Source organism: Armigeres subalbatus, chromosome 2 (genome assembly GCF_024139115.2).
Source record: "Armigeres subalbatus isolate Guangzhou_Male chromosome 2, GZ_Asu_2, whole genome shotgun sequence".
Taxonomy (NCBI): domain Eukaryota; kingdom Metazoa; phylum Arthropoda; class Insecta; order Diptera; family Culicidae; genus Armigeres; species Armigeres subalbatus.
In genome coordinates, this window is record NC_085140.1 from 375,774,082 (window position 1) to 375,790,229 (window position 16,148).

A 16,148-nucleotide genomic window follows, 5' to 3' on the forward strand; every position below is an offset into this window, starting at 1 on the left:
GAGAAAGAAGAAGGAAGAAAGAAGAAGGAAGAAGGAAGACGGAAGAAGGAATGAGGATAAAAGAAGAAGGAAGAAGGAAGTAGGAAGAAGGAAGAAGGAAGAAAGAAGAAGGAAGAAAGAAGAAGGAAGAAGAAAGAAGAAAGAAGGAAGAAAGAAGAAGGAAGAAGGAAGAAGTAAGACGGAAGACGGAAGAAGGAAGTAGGAAAAAGGAATAAGGAAGAAGGAAGAAGAAAGAAGAAAGAAGAAAGAAGAAAGAAGGAAGAATGAAGAAGGAAGAAGGAAGAAAGAAGAAGGAAGCATGAAGAAAGAAGATGGAAGAAGAAAGAAGGAAGTAGGAAGAAGGAAGAAGGAACAATGAACAAAGAAGAAGGAGGAAGGAAGAAAGAAGAAAAGAGAAGGAATAGAAATAATGAAGAAGGAAGAAGAAAAAAGGGAGAAGAGGGAAGGAAGAAGGAATTAGAAAGAAGGAAGTAGAAAGAATAAAGAAAGGGGAATGAAGAAGGAAGAAAGAAAAAAGAAGGAAAAAGAAAAAAGAAAGAAGGAAAAAGAAAGACGGAAGAAAGAAAAAGGAAGAAGGAGAAGGGAAAAGGAGGAAGAAGAAGGAAGAAGGAGAAGAAAGAAGAAGGAAGAAGGGGAAGAAAGAAGAAGGAAGAAGTTCTCTGTTCACTTTTCTCTTCCCACTTTTCACATTTCACTTCTTACTTCTCATGAAATGAAAAATGAAACGTCATTTCTCAATTTTCGCTACTCGTAATTTGAGGTAAATTTTTTAACTATTCGGCCAAACGGCATTCGGCCAAACGACCTGTTCGGCCAAACGGCATTCGGCCAAACGACCTGTTCGGCCAAACGGCATTCGGCCAAATGGCGTTCGGCCAAACGGCATTCGGCCATACGGCATTCGGCCAAATGGCCTGACACCCTCGAACGCACGAATCACATCAAGGATCTTGGTGTAGTCCTGGACTCAGAGCTAACATTTGAGCAGCACATCTCGTACGCTGTCGATAAAGCTTCTAGGACATCGGGACTAATGTTAAGGATTGCCAAGAATTTTTCCGACATTTATTGCTTGAAAGCCATCTACTGTTCTCTTGTGCGTTCTACCCTAGAGTACTGCTCTGCAGTTTTGAGCCCAGCGTACAACAATGGCGCCGAACGTATCGAATCGGTCCAACGTCGGTTCCTGCGATTTGCACTTCGGAAGTTGCCATGGAGGGATCCGTTTTGCCTACCGAGCTATGCGAGCCGATGCCAGTTGATCGATCTGGAACTTCTTCGTGCTAGGAGAGATACCACCCAGGCGATATACTACAGGGACGAATCGACTGCGAAGGTATTCTGGAGCAGATAAATTTGAATGTTCGACCAAGGACACTCCGCAATAGCGGAATGCTTAGACCACCACTGCAAAGGACGAATTACGGACTACATGGGGCAATCGGTGGCTTGCAACGCGTATTCAACAGAGTTGCCACATTGTTTGACTTCCATTTATCGCGTAATATGTTACGTCGGAGGTTTTTGACTTTTTTAACACACCTAGAAAGCAATTTTACTACTGTGACTTTTTTTAATTGATCGTGATTTCTAAATGTACTTTATATTTTAAGACCATCATTGGGGCCACTCAGAGCCTGTTGATGTTGTAAACAAATAAACAGATGCCTGTGGTATATAATTCGGGCCTGGTGACCTCACAACGGGATCTCAAATAACGAGCTCCATCGTCGTTGTCACCAGAGGCCGATAGCAACAGAAATTCGGGATCGGAAGTGGGGTTGGGTCGGCCGCATTCTACGTAGGAACGGAAACGAAATCTGTAAATAAGCATTAGAATGGAACCCAGCGGTACATTGCAGCAGAGGCAGACCTAGAGGTTCGTGGCGGCAAAGCCCCAATAAAGAAATAAAAGAAGTCGGCCCTTTGCACCATTGTAGGTGTATATGACCTATACTGCGTGAATCGCATATCTGTCTCATTTTTGCTGGGTTTCCTATTCATATGGGACAAATATGCGATTCACGGCAGTATAAGTAAGTAAGTCACAACAACGTGGCATTACATTTTAGGAACAATTGTATTGTGGATTTACTTGACCAATGGATTCGAAGGTCGGTTCACTTGCCTATTTCAAACGTTCGTTTTTCCAGCAAGGTTTGCCAAACTCAATAAATGTTTGGTAGATTACCTTGTTTTTTGATAAGAAAATTATTTTGAGCTTTTTAGTGGAATGTTTTCACCTGTCATAAGACGAGTTTATACAATCCCATTGAATTCCACCACTTAATTGTCTTGACAGATACGTATTTCGACCTCAAAAGTAAGGCCGTCTTCAGTGTCTCGTACTTGACTCGACTTCTTGAGTCGAGTCAAGTACGAGACACTGAAGACGGCCTTACTTTTGAGGTCGAAATACGTATCTGTCAAGTCGAGTCAAGTACGAGACACTGAAGACGGCCTTACTTTTGAGGTCGAAGTACGTATCTGTCAAGATACAATTAAGTGGTGGAATTCAATGGGATTGTATAAACTCGTCTTATGACAGGTGACCTTGTTTTTTGTTCCTTGTCTATCAAAACAGATGTCAAAACATCGGAAAAAGAAAGAGAAGTCCAAGGGAAACAGCAAAAAGCACGTGGCAGACTTGTCAGTTTTGACAGATTTTACTACACAGAAAGAAATAAAATTGTACCTTTAAAAATAGTGTACTTTCAAACGAAAAAGTTGCAAATTTTCGTAAAAATAAAAGTGAAATAACATTAAAAGAAAGTTATTGTACGTGGATTTCCCTATTGGACCCGACCGTTCGAAATAGTCGCTCTTTGAACGGTCGTTGGAATCGCCGTTTTCACCTTCACACCGGTTTTCATAGTAAAATCTGTCAAAACTGACAAGTCTGCCACGTGCTTTTTGCTGTTTCTCTCGGGCTTCTTTTTCTTTTTCCGATGTTTTGACATCTGTTTTGATAGACAAGGAGCAAAAAACAAGGTAATCTACCAAACATTTATTGAGTTTGGCAAACCTTGCTGCAAAAGGAAACGTTTGAAATAGGCAAGTGAACCGACCTTCGAATCCATTGGTCAAGTAAATCCACAATATGCATTTCATTCAAAAGTGGTTTTTATCTTTCCTGAGTGTAATTTTAAAAGTTCATCTTTTCAATTTCAAAAACTGTTAAACTATCAAAAAACTGTTCATCTGTCAACAAAAAGTTCTGAACAAAACAGAGAAGAAGAAGAAGAAGACGGTTTCGAAAGGACACTATGGTACATCGTGTGGAAAAAAAGTTAAAAATAAAATCAATTGTGTTTCTTTATGAATTTTAAAGTCATATTTATATGTTCATTAAAATGAATACATGTACGACATTTGAAAATAAAATTTACATAGTATAATACAATTAGATAATGTAGTACGATGTCACGAATGAATTTGCTACAGAACCGAATTATACTTAAAAAAATAAAATTAAATTAAATTTTGTCCTGTTATAAAAGTGCATCTCACTGTTAGCGCACTTTTGCATCTATCACTGTTGCTGCCAACACCTCGCCCTCGGCCAACACTTTAACAACAGTCGCAGTCGTTGCAGCGGTTTTTGTTTTTGCTGAGCCGGAACATTTTGTTGTGAAGCTGTCCTCCAGAAATTTATTCGACGCACTTATATCGGAATACGAAGGTAAGTCTTTAAAAAAATGCTTATACTGGAGCTAACAATCATTAAAAACAGGGCCCGCTCCGGTGCTGCAATAGCGTAAGAAGTATCGGAGTTGGTTGGCATCAAGCCCATAATGTTATTTATGTAAAATTTCTCTTCTACAGGTAATTTATGGCGCAATGCCCACATATAACCCCAAATGATGCGCACCCTCACTCTGGCCAGGGGCTGGATCCCGGACCATTATGTCGAAAAAAAAGTGGCCACCATGTTGTAGATGATGATCCAGCATACAAGCCTCGTTATAAGCAGCTTATGTATACAGTGTTTAAATTAGTAAAAATGCTGAAATCATGAAATAACAAGTAAAAGCAAAAAAGATTCGATTGATTTTATTTAAAACTGAAAGATGATTGAAGGGTACAAGGGAGAAGAGGGTAGGTTCCTTTAATTAGAAATTGAAAATTTCAATTCCGAATGAAAATATTTTGCCCTATTTTTCACAGTGTGAACATTTTCATTTGACAGTTCTACAATTTAGTTTTGAATGTTCAAACTTTTAATTTCAAAGCGTTTGGCAATTTTTGAACCATGATTATGACAAAAGTTGGCGTACTTTTATTTTGAACATATGGAACTCTCTACGAAAAAGAACCAATGCAACTTTTTAATTTTACCAATGGTTTTTTTAATTTTAATAATGATTTTTCTTTCTGTGTATGAAGATGGGTGTGAAATGGTGAGTTGACATCCGGGAAGGGGCGCCTAACATAGCTCTGGTCCTCACAAGTTCCAATACTCACGCTTCCACGGGTCTTCCGATCAGGGATGCCAGATTTGAAGACATGTCTTCAATTTGAAGACATTTGAATCTCTGTGAAGACATTTATTTCATGAAGACATTTTGAAGACTTTTAAAATATTTGAAGACTTACCATCTTATTTAAAGATACTTGAAGGCAATCAATAAGCCAGCAAATAGAAAATATAATTTGATGACTAACTTATAAATTTTGTGACTTCTATATGCAGATCATATAAATATTTCAAAAGTTATACATAATAGACTTAAAATAGACGGGCTTAAAATTTCAAACGTAAAAACACATTTACACTAGCCGGTTGATAAGGTTGACAACTGCAACACATTTTAGTTATGTGCTGGTTAAATAATTCCCGATGCAGCATTCGTTTAAATTTTCCTTCGTAGCGGTGGCGTTTTCGACGTGTCTTCTAAAAAGGTATTTCGATCATTGTATCAGAACGCAATGACCGATCTAATTTATTTCAAACGGCAAAAAAAGACAGAATTTTACGATAAGTTGTTGGGCTAGAACAATTTTCATTTATAATTCATCTGATCTTTTCGGTATTCCCAGAATACCCGTCGAGAAAGAGAATAAATTTTGAAAAACTTGATGAATTTTCCGTGGATTTTTGAAAAAAAAATTCAAGGAAAATTTGTTTAAAAAAATAAATTCGTGTAAAATAAGGAGAATTGGGACCCAAAGCCCTACCTCGTTTATGTTTGCAAACGATCGTGCATCGGTCAGGAATACTTGCATCGAAGTTATAAAAATTCTGGTAAAAGTCAAAATCAGTAAAAATAATTTTTTTTTTGGCATATTAAGGCAAATTTTGGGCTGTGCAACATTCAGGCACATATTTTAACTGTTAAAGGTTGAGTTAAGTATATGTTTCGCACATATGCACAGCATATGTTTCGAAATGGACAAATTGATATGAAATTTGCGAAAAAGAATCCACATGTCTTGGAGGGACTCGAACCCCTACACAACAAGACCACTTAAAGGTCACGTTTGCGGAAAAGCACTCAGAACTCGAGTACCAACCTCCACCGCGGTTAGCTCTCTTTTTTTGCAAATTGAATATCTTTCGAAAGATATGCTGTGCATATGCACAGCCAGAATATTTAACAAAAAAATGGTTTTCGTACGACCGAGCTGCCGAGTAATATGCAATTAATTGTAATCAAGTGTCGGTCTTCCACCGTCATTAGTCGCCTGAGTACACGCAACCGCTTACGACCGCTTGGCAATGTTCCTTTCGATTTTTGAGTCAAATGGAAAACTGACGGGTTCAGGATGATGAACTTCATCGTTCTCTCATTTTTGGAAAATGGCGTATACGTCACTTTTTCAGATTACGGCAGTGAAAAACTCGTGTAAAATGAAGAGAATTTTCCATTAATAGTCCGAGGAATTCCTCATAAAAATTCAAGAGCAATGATTTTGGAAATTCTATTCAAATTATCTTGGAAATTCATAATAATTCCAGTATGGGTAGTAACGGGATTCCCCCAAAATTTAAACGGGAAATTCATCTTAATTTCCACAAAACTATTTCCAAGTCCTTGCAGGAAAATCATCTGAACTCCTGCAAAGAATTCATGTTTATTTCCACAAGGAATTTGTCTAAATTTTCGTGGGATGTACTCCGGATTTGTATTTGAAAGATAAGGGATGTCTCTTCGGATTTTCCATGTACCACATTTTTACGAAAATTATCACAGGAAATTATTTCCATTTTCTCAGAAAATTTTCTTTAATTTCCATAGAAAATTCTTACGAATGTCAACAAGAAATTGAAATTGTTCTGGAGTTATATGGATATTTCTCAGAATGGCCACGGTAAATTATTTTTAATTTGTTCAGGAGAATATTCTGAAAAAAAATCAGAGGAATTTCCTAAAAAAATCCGCCAGACTTTTTATTGAAGACTCAGTAGAAAGTTCAGGGTAAACTCGTTACAGTTCCTTGTTGAATTCTTCCTTGAATTCCTTCGATATTTTTTCAAAAAATATTTTTGGGCACTCTTCCAGTATTTTAACTGGGAATCCCTCTAAGAACTTCTCCAGTAAACAGATCTCTGGAGTTCTTTCTGAAATTTCCCATGAAATTCATCCAGAAATTCGTCCAGCAATTCCTTCAGAAATTATTCAGAAAATTTCTCCAGAGTTTCCTTTGGAAGTACCTCTAGCAGCTCCTCCATAAGTTCGTCCAGAAATTTCTCCGTTAGGTCCTTCAAGAATTCGGAAATTCCTCCAGTCGCTCCTTCAGATATTCATTAGTTTGTTTCTTTCACGACTTCCTCCAGCAGATCTTCCAGGAATTGCTCTCGAAGCTCCTGCAGGTATTTGTTCGGAAATTCCTCTAAGAATAATTTTGAAAGTTTCTCCAGGAATTCCTTTTGATGATGCTCCGAGAATGTTGCCGAAAGATTCTCCAATAATACCTCGTGAACTATACTCTGGAATTTCTCTGTCATTTCCTTCAGTAATTCTTTCGGAAATTCTTGCCCAATATTCTTGAGCAATACCTCAGGAAGTTCCTTCAAAAAGTTATCCAGAAGTTCCTCCGGAAGTTTCTTTAGACATTTCTCCAGAAAAACTTTCAGTAATTGCTCAGGAAAATCCTTCAGGAAGTCCTCAAGAAAATCCTTCAGGAAGTCCTCAGGAAAATCCTTCAGGAATTCTTCAGAAAAATCCTTCAGTAATTCCTCCAGAAAAGCCCTCCGGAATTTCTCCTGTAATTTATACGGAAGTTCCATTAGCATTTCATCCGCAAGTTCTTTCAGAAATTTATCTGAAAGTTCCTTCAGAAAATCCTTTGGATGTTCTAACAGCAATTCATCTGGAAATTGCTTCTGGGATTCCTTTAGAAAGTCTCCGAAAAATCCATCAGAAATTTATCCTGAAGTTTCTCCAGAAATTCTTCCGGAAATTTCTTCAGAAAATCTTATGGAAGTTTCTTCAGGTATTTCACGGTGAATTTTTCCGAATCCCTACAAGCAATTCTTCGAAAATAAATTCATAAGAATTCTACAAGGAAAACCAGTTAGAAAAATCCGTTAGAATTATATTTAAAGACTCATTAGATAATCCAAGGGAAAGTCATTTCCCTTACTCATGAAGATTTAAAAGAATATTCTCTTGAATTCTAACAATTTGAGTGTTAAAAAATAAACGATACCTACATAAAACAAGGAGATGATTGAAATTACAAACTTATTGGATTTTGAAATTTTTTCACTGATAATCATAATTTTGATATTGAAGACATTTGAAGACATTTTTACTCGACTGTGAAGACATTTGAAAATATCCTCTGGCATCCCTGCTTCCGATGACAATTGACCGCCAGCTAAGGGTTGCGTACTTAGCTGGTAGTAGGGATCCTATAATGAGAGATATGCGAAAGCGGCCATTGTAAGCCAATCGAGCATTGAGAACTGTCAAAACGTGAGCCAAATGAACGTTGTTATTGTTGCAGATTGAGACGAGGTTGAAAGGTATTGAGATAAATTTGGAGAAAAGTTTCATCGAATAAACAATTTGTTTTACTTTTGCGAGTAGAAGTAATCTAGTTTATGTATCGTGTTTCGCCTATTTGTATTGCACTTTTATTTTAGTGATAATGCTTATTTAAACACTGTTAGTGGACAGACAAACATATTCCAAATTGTTTTCAAATGCAAAGTCATATACAAGCTTCAACATTTTGTGCTGCGGCAAGTGCTGGAAGCGTTTGCTAACAAAAGTAACAGCGTTGCTAAATCGTCTGGAAAAGTATTTGCATATCTCTCATTATAGGATCCCTAGCTGGTAGTGCAGCCTGGGCACTGTTGTCCTTCTGACATCAGCTAGAGTGAGAGGGTGCGTACTGTGGGGTCTGCCTAGGATGTGGTGGGGTTCGACAGTGGGCTCTGTTGAACTTCTATAAAAAGCTGCATGTGTCCCCAAGCAGGCCCTATCAAAGCGACCGTGTGCCGCTCAAAGCGCACTAGCCTAGTCCTGGTGTTGGGTGGGACTTTAATCAAATTTAATCGAGCGTCTGTCCACCAAGGAGGTGCGGCTCCAACAGCGTCTGTTCTGGCATCCAGCGGCTAAGTATGAAATGCTATTTCCCGGAAGCTATACCTAAGATGGCAGCCCATCCCGGTGGATAGGGAACCTTGGGCCAACAACCTACTGTTCCCGAAACATCAATTTGTTCGAGAATCCGATAATGAAAGAATACGGACTGATTTTACGGCGACGACTCTTAGCGCGAAACAACGGACACGAATAGGAACATGGAACGTTTTAACCCTAGCCCAGCAGGGTAAATTGGCACAACTTGCCAATGAGGCACGCCGCATGAAGCTTGAGATCCTGGGACTGAGTGAAGTCCGTTGGCCAAACTTTGGAGAACACAGAACGCCGTCGGGACAAGTTCTGCTATACTCTGGTTTACGAGGTGAACACGCTCCCCGGCATCGCGGAGTTGGCTTCCTACTAAGCGCTCAGGCACACTCTGCGCTTATGAAGTGGGAACCTATAAGTGAAAGGATAATCGTTGCCAGATTTAGAACACGGGTCCGAAACCTTACTATAATCCAATGTTATGCGCCAACCGATGCTGCCGATCTGCAAGACAAAGAGAACTTCTACAGTCAACTCAATGCCGTCGTAGATAGAATTCCGAAGGGTGATATCAAGATCTGTTTGGGCGACTTCAATGCGAAGATCGGATCCGACAACTCGAACCATGAGCGCATTATGGGACGCCATGGTCTCGGAGAAATGAGCGAAAACGGAGAGCTGTTCGCAGAATTTTGTGGTAATAACGACATGGTGATCGGGGATCGCTCTTCCCTCATCGACCGGTTCACAAGGTCACGTGGGTCTCCCGTGACGGCTTTACAGAAAATCAAATCGACCACATCTGCATCAGCCGAAAATGGAAACGGAGCCTTCTTGATGTACGGAATAAACGTAGTGCCGATATCGCGTCTGATCATCACCTCCTCATCGGCGAAATACGCCTGCGCATTGCGCGGATTCGTCGGCAGGAGGAAAGAGTTGGACGACGATTCAACACACGCCGACTGGAAGATGCCACGGTGAAACGGTCCTTCGTTGAAGAACTGGAGACGCGTGCTGCAGATATTCCGGAAGGTGGCAGCGTGGAAGACCAATGGACCGCCATCAAGAATGCCTTCATCGCCACCAGCGAGAACAATCTGGGCGAACTACGCACCCAGAGAAAACAATGGATCACCGATGACACCTGGAGGAAGATAGAGGAGCGAAGAGAAGCCAAAGCCGCGATAGAGCGATCGAAAACCAGAGGAGCCAAAGTCTTAGCCCGTCAACGATACACGGCTCTTGAGAAGGAAGTAAAACGCTCATGTCGACGGGACAAGCGAGCGTGGGCAGACTCTCTGGCCGACGAAGGAGAGAGAGCCGCCGCAACCGGGGACATTCGCCTCCTCTACGATATCTCACGACGCTTAAGCGGGGCGAAGATGAATGCAACGATGCCTGTGAAAGACGCGAATGATCAGTTATTGACCGACCCAACTGACCAGCTGAAACGCTGGTTCGAGCACATGGAACAACTATTTCAAGTTCCAACCAGGCCATCACCACCTCGGCATGATCTGCCTAGGATCCGACGTATAACACGTGTCAATACCGAAGCTCCATCACTGCTAGAGATTCAAACAGCCATCCAAAGCATGAAATCGAATAAAGCCCCAGGGGTCGACCGCATATCAGCCGAGATGCTCAAAGCTGACCCCATGACATCCGTACAACTGCTGCATCGTTTATTTCGTAATATCTGGGACACCGCAACTTTCCCGGTCGACTGGATGCAAGGTATCTTAGTGAAGGTGCCCAAAAAGGGTGACCTGACTGTATGCGATAACTGGCGAGGCATTATGTTGCTGTGTACCGTTCTCAAAGTTCTGTGCAAAATTATCCTAGCCCGGATTCAGGAGAAGATCGATGCGACTCTCCGGCGGCAGCAAGCCGGATTCCGTGCCGGAAGATCCTGTGTGGACCATATTGTCACGCTCCGCATCATTTTGGAGCAGGTCAACGAATTCCAAGAGTCCCTTTACTTGGTATTCATTGACTACGAAAAGCTTTCGACCGTCTCAATCACGAGAATATGTGGGGCGCCCTGAGACGCAAGGGGTTCCTGAGAAAATCATCAGCCTCATCGAAGCACAGTACGAGGCCTTTTCGTGTAGAGTGCTGCACAATGGGGTCCTGTCCGACCCTATCCGGGTCGTAGCTGGTGTGAGGCAAGGATGTATTCTATCACCGTTACTGTTCCTCATCGTAATCGATGAGATTCTGGTAGATGCGATTGACCGTGAACCAAACCGCGGGCTGTTATGGCAGCCTATAACCATGGAGCACCTAAACGACTTCGAATTGGCGGATGACGTTGCACTACTCGCGCAACGGCGCTCTGATATGCAGAGTAAGCTCAACGACCTTGCCGATCGCTCCTCCTCGGCAGGTTTAGTCATCAACGTCAACAAAACCAAATCGTTGGATGTAAACACGGTGACTCCTTCCAGTTTCACAGTAGCCGGGCAACCAGTGGAGAATGTTGAAAGCTTCCAATATCTTGGTAGCCAAATGGCGTCAGACGGCGGTACCAAGATCGACATAGGTGCACGGATCAAGAAAGCAAGGGCTGCCTTTGCGAGTTTAAGAAATATCTGGAAAAACAGGCAGATAAGTGAACGCACCAAAATACGAATTTTCAACTCTAATGTGAAATCTGTGCTGTTATACGCTAGCGAAACATGGTGTGTATCAGTGGAGAACACTCAACGGCTGCAGGTGTTCATTAACAGATGCCTGCGGTATATAATTCGGGCCTGGTGGCCTCACAACTGGATCTCAAACAACGAGCTCCATCGTCGTTGTCACCAGAGGCCGATAACAACAGAAATTCAGGATCGGAAGTGGGGCTGGGTCGGCCACACTCTACGTAGGGCGGAAACGAAATCTGTAAGCAAGCATTAGACTGAAACCCAGCGAGACATCGCAGCAGAGGCAGACCCAGAGGCTCATGGCGGAGAAGCCTCAATAAAGAAATAAAAGAAGTCGACCGAAATCTAACCTGGCAACAGGTTAAAGCGATAGCCGGGCATCGCTCAGGATGGAGATCTTTCAAGTCGGCCCTTTGCACCACCGGAGGTGTACAGGATCCATAAGTAAGTAAGTAAATGGGTGTGAAGGTGAAAACGGCGATTTCAACGACCGTTCAAGGAGCGACTACTTCGAACGGTCGGGTCCAATAGGGAAATCCACGTACAATATTGTACGTGTATTTCCCTAATGGACCCGACCGTTCGAAATAGTCGCTCCTTGAACGGTCGTTGAAATCGCCGTTTTCACCTTCACACCCATCTTCATAGTAAAATCTGTCAAAACCACGGGGATGACAAGCTACGCCATCTTAGTCACATCTTTTCTGAGTCACCAATACGAATGCACTGCGAATGCAACACAAACAACTTCCAGGGTGAAAATGATATAAAACGAACGAAGGCATAAACAGTGTCTTACGCAAGTAGCATTCTAAAGAATTGAGCAAATAAGTTGAACATTCTTAAGTTTAAAGCATGGAATCGAGTCTAAAATAGTTTTAATTTATAGTTCGTTCATTTTTTCTCTATTTTCTCATGATTGTATCATGTTGCATTATTGAGTGAAATGGGCGTTTTGCATCATATTCTCCTGTAAAAACGTAAACATTCAAAATTCGCGCACATACTATTGCAAAATAAATCAGTATTGGGGTGATTTGACACTGGGGGATAAATTTATCACCCAAAAAAGCACGAACAGGCGAACCTGTCAAAATCCATAGTGAAAAAATTGGGTGTCGTTCCCCTGGTCAAAACTGACAAGTCTGCCACGTGCTTTTTGCTGTTTCCCTTGGACTTCTTTTTCTTTTTCCGATGTTTTGACATCTGTTTTGATAGACAAGGAACAAAAAACAAGGTCACCTGTCATAAGACGAGTTTATACAATCCCATTGAATTCCACCACTTAATTGTATCTTGACAGATACGTATTTCGACCTCAAAAGTAAGGCCGTCTTCAGTGTCTCGTACTTGACAGATACGTATTTCGACCTCAAAAGAAAGGCCGTCTTCAGTGTCTCGTACTTGACTCGACTCAAGAAGTCGAGTCAAGTACGAGACACTGAAGACGGCCTTACTTTTGAGGTCGAAATACGTATCTGTCAAGATACAATTAAGTGGTGGAATTCAACGGGATTGTATAAACTCGTCTTGTTCAAAGATGGTCTAGTAGCCTAAAAATTTGAACATATCGACATAAGGAGAGTAAATCCTGAACAAAATATGATCTGAACACATCGAGATAGAGAGATATCGAGATATGGAGGTTATCGAGATGTAGAAAGCTCAAATGTAGGGGAAAGTGGGGTAAGATGGCCATATGGGGCAAGACAGCCAACGTTAATTATGCCTTAAGTGAGCATTATATTCACATTATTATTACAATGTTTCACATTAATGTAAAAGGGCTTACAACTGAAAAATTCACTTTGACAACCTCACTTGTTCTTGTAATATTGATTTGAAGAAGGTTTAGTTGAAATTCGAATTTTCTTATAATTTTCTAGTTACATAATTTAACAATTGAAGCCTAAATTACTCATTTTTCAGGACAAGTTGATATTTACCGAAGCTTTTATATAACTATAGCCTATATACAATAATAATTTGAGGAGATTCACAGTAATCAGGTTCGATAGGATATAAATCTTTGAATATACGTCGGCCTGGGGCGGTATTGCCAACTGTATAGGAACAAGGCTATCTCCAGGATTATGAGTCGCCTAACCCTAATATGCATTTAAAAAATGGTCAAAATAGTTTCTGCGTGAATCAGAGATGATTTAAAACAAAGGATATGGTTTTAACAGCAAAAATTAGTTTTAGGCAAATTCTGATATTTTCGTAGTGCCAGTTGTCAAGAAATCAACATAAAATACGACATTTTTAAACGAAGCATCATTTGAACATAATCCATAGAAGTGCAAGAAACGTGTCCCCTATTCTAAATAAATTTAGCACACTTTTGATATAGTTTTCGGTCCATGCTCGTCTTGCCCCGAGGGGGTGGTCATATTGCCCCATATGGTAAATATAGGCATCATAAAAACACCTTTTTTAAAACCAGTTTATAAGATATTGAAACGTTATTAATCAGTGTTTATTGATACTTATGTCAAAGACGGGTCATCATAAAGTTGTTTCATGGACAAATCAGCAGAATTTGAAGGAGTGTCACTATTTTACAAGGGTTACCGCTTAAGATGGCCATCTTGCCCCACTTTCCCCTATGTAGATTTAAGGGACTGAGGAAACCATCGACATAGGGAGAGACATCGAGATGTAGAGAGTCGACTGTATTATGTCTTTATCTTATGTTGCGTTCCATTTTATTTGCAACAAAGATGGAGAGGTGATTGTTATGAACTTTTCAAACTGCGATAACTTGTATATTTCAGAAGTAACACACAAATCATGTCAACAGATGGTTAGGTTTATGTCTAAACATTGATAACTGAGACTTATTTAACCAAAAACATCATCGAAAACCGACTACTTTACTTCTCGAAATGCGCGGCAGGCTATCAGGAACAGGTCTAATCTGTTCCATGGTTAGGAAATAACTACTTTATTTGGTTCTCCGATCGTACATTCAACACAGTACACTTTAATACATCTCATGATGCTCTCTGATTATCGACAGAGAGATAAATCTTGTCTCTTGGGTTTTTTGAAGTAGCCACCACAACAGGGACAAACGCTTATTGCGAGTTGAGCTTGTCCCAACATTTACAAAAGAGGACAATATTGTTGTCATTGGCAATGTTGTTATTTTACATTCCCTGCCCATGCGTTATATCTGTCTGTCTTACATATATGAAGGCTTTCTTTCAAAATAATGTGAATTAGCATAAAAACTTCATTGTTTTATTCTAGACTCAAAAAAGACTTTTCCTCTGGCAATCTCGCACGTACAGTTCGTTCATTCATTGCAAGATAAACTCTATTCAAACGTATTCTTTTTTTTTATAAATTGTCAACTCTATTCCTTTCCTTTGATTTTATGATTGCAAAATATTTGTAATTTTCTTCGGCGATATAGAAAACCCTTGCTCCACTATTCATTTCTAGATTCACAGTTCAATTAACACCTTTCGAAATCATCTTATTTTTACTAAAAATAATCGTGATTCAAATGAATTTAATGAAGCATAAAATGAATAATGATAACGGTTCTTCTATATTTTATTTACGTATCTTCATATAAAATCACTCAAGTGTTATTACCTATTGATGGAAAGTTGTGCATGACATTCCCGAAAAAATAAAAAAAAAGTGGATTCGAATATATAGAGCGAAAACTAATAATAACCGAAGGATATGCCCTGCAATTTAATTGGCTCGGCTTTGATTCACATTTAAAAACAATTTAAACTTTGTAACAGAATGGTATAATATTGTTATAGTACGGAAATGAACTATTTTTTTCCATCCCAGCTATTATTTTTCTCGTGTTGAAACTGTTGTTTTTATTTTTTTCATCTGAGGAGGAATGTTATAGTTGATAATTAGAAGCTAAATGGAAAATTCTATTGATTCATATCATACTTCGAAGTAGCCTAATACTGAGATGAGGAAAAACATTCCAGTTTGTCCTCTTTGAAATTGTTGTATGTGTTCCATATCAGTGATGTCACTAATTGAAATGTTTGCGGGGAAAAACTTATCGGAAAAATCTAATATCTCGTTCGACGTTTGAATAAAACAATTTTACAGCCTTGCTTCAATGTACGTTTGCGTTCTGATTTCCTAACCAAATCAACAACCTTGATGCATGTTTTTGGGGTTTTGGCAAACTCAATTTTATGTTGAGAGTTGAGTTGATTTACTTCTATGTATGGGTTTTCAATGGAAACTCAAATAATGTCCTAGGAAGATTTTTAAATAAGCTTAAAAGAGCAATTGCACACCATCACCTGAATTAAAATAAAACCAGACTACCTAACGCTATGAACTAAAAGCTAAGCTCAATCAAATTGAATTTATTAGCTTTAGAAGACCGTTGACGAGTTTCTTAAAATAACTGCAAAAACTAACAAAGTGGTTTTCTCTTATTTTGTTCATTTATAAAAACGAATCCTATTAAGCTCTCTATCATTCTCTATCATTGTGCTGCTGATATTGCCATTCATCTCATCTGCGCTTGAGTAGCATTTCCATTGTAAATTTCAACTATTAAGTGCTTTTTTCTTCAAAGTATTATCACGTGGATTGATTATATTTTTCTGCTTTGCTAATGATATCTTCCCCACTCGTATCATCGTACATCATCTCGTTTGCATTGGACTTCTTCTTTTCATTTATTTGTATTAAAATACAGCTACCTATTTACAATTACTAATGTGTTAATCAATCTTATTCTCATGTGTAACATTTACAAGGGTAATGTTTACCAAATTTCAACTGAAACGGGACGCGAATAGGATTATAACTGGCAGAATGGTTCTGGTGTGGGTAAATGCATTATGGTCCGCGTTTTGTTTCCAATGTTGGGGTTCTATTACTCAGCTGCGTTTGTTGGGTTTGCGAA